Raw genomic sequence first — 1,857 nt, 5'->3', positions numbered from 1 at the left:
AGTTTTTTTTTTTTTTTTTTTTTGAGAGATTTTTCACTGTAGGACACGTGCGCTCGCCAGACAGACAGAGAGAGACATAGAGACAGAAAGCGAGAAATCACCCCCCAGGGGGGATGGTCACGCCGCAATCCCTTCTCCTCCATTCTCCTCTCAGGATCTTGGGCACGCACGCACACGCACCTGGCGTGAGTTTTAAGCCACCGGGTCCAGGACACAAACCGCGGTCGACTACATGGGAGTCCAGCGACATAGCCATTACGCTAACTGCTGGTTCCCTTCCTCAGCTCAGTTTTTACTTAAGATCTTTACAGTATAGTCAATATAATCAAGTCCCAATACATGAATCTCTGGGGGACATGCAATTACTACATAAGCAGACCAACTTCTAAAACATGAAACTTTAGGAGACAAACTATTATCCAAACCATAACGTTGTCCTATCCAGAAGTTATTTTGAAGCCAATTAGTTAATCATCTTGCAAAACAAAACAAACCACTGCTAAAACCACAAAACAATGGTTTATTTTACATAGGTTCCTTGTTCCCTTGTCATTTGCTTAGAATTAATGCCATAATTTGGGTTATTACTTGAAATTCCTGAGATGAGCTACTTCTTACTAGATTATTTCTGATTAGCACTAAGTGTTTCTGGATTTACTAAGCATAAGGTTTATATATGTAGTTGATACAGCATCTGCGATTTCTTTTTCCCCTACTCATAAAGTTCAACAAAAATGAGGTCTGTACATTGTTTGGGGCAAAGAAGGGTCTGTAAAACACTAGTAATTGTGGAGTAAATATATTTGTTTTCTGTTTTGGTATTATATCTCTAAAATCTGAGTAAATGCAAAGAAAAGAGAAAAAATCTAATGTTTCATATTAAAAATTAATAAGCAATACTTGCATAAAAGAGAAATAGGAAAGTAATTATGAAATCTTTATTTTTATTGGTTAAGCTATACAGTACTCCATTTCAAATTCAAAAGACTAATTTTTATGAGGGATTACATATCATTTGAATTTTAAGACTATAATATAAGAACAATTCTGTAAAATAATTTTCTATAATCCCACAAATATTCCCCTTTTTAGAAGTTTTTGTTTTTTCCTCTAATAATTTTACATGTGTTACTGATGTTTCCATAAGACAAAACAGCAACTCCCTACCTGATCCTTTCTAGGTAATTTAAAAAATTCTATCTTTTTTAGATAATTTTTATGAGTTCTATTTATCCCTTCACTTTACTAAGAATGGGGTTTGTAAATCTAGTTGATACAGCATTTGCGATTGCTTGTAATTTCTCTGACCTCCCCCACTGTTTAGATAAGCACTGCTGCTCAATACTTTTTCCTCATAGTGCTTATACTAACTAATGTTGCCTTTCTTCCGCTGATACAGTCACTGCTTCTGAATTCTTAGGTTTGGGATTTGAAAAAACAGTGTTCTCACAGCTCAGGCTTAACACAGCAATTGTACTTAAGATGAATTTTTTTTTTTCTAATTCAGCGATGGCAGTAGGAGAGAGCCCTGTAGAATCTCCCTGCTTCTTTAAACTTGAGGCATGCTCCATCTCCAAGGCCTTTGTGCTTGGTGGTTCTTCTACTTGGGTGTAACCATTAGGTTCCCTACTCAACTGTCGTTGGTTGGTTCTCTTGTAAGGGTCCAGAGATCGGTCTAACTGATGGAGACACAGAAAAGACAGTGACAATGCAACTGCAAAAGAGGCTTTTATTTTTCCAGCTAGCTGGGGTCCAAGTCTCAGCCTGTCGCAGCAGGCCTTCACCAGGACCCCGAGCCTAAGATAAAGGGATCTTTTATAGTTCAGGATGTTCTCTAGACTGTAACACACAAAGGAA

Source organism: Tupaia chinensis, unplaced genomic scaffold, assembly GCF_000334495.1.
Source record: "Tupaia chinensis unplaced genomic scaffold, TupChi_1.0 Scaffold139677_1, whole genome shotgun sequence".
Classification (NCBI taxonomy): Eukaryota; Metazoa; Chordata; class Mammalia; order Scandentia; family Tupaiidae; genus Tupaia; species Tupaia belangeri.
Note: the sequence above shows the minus strand (reverse complement) of the source record.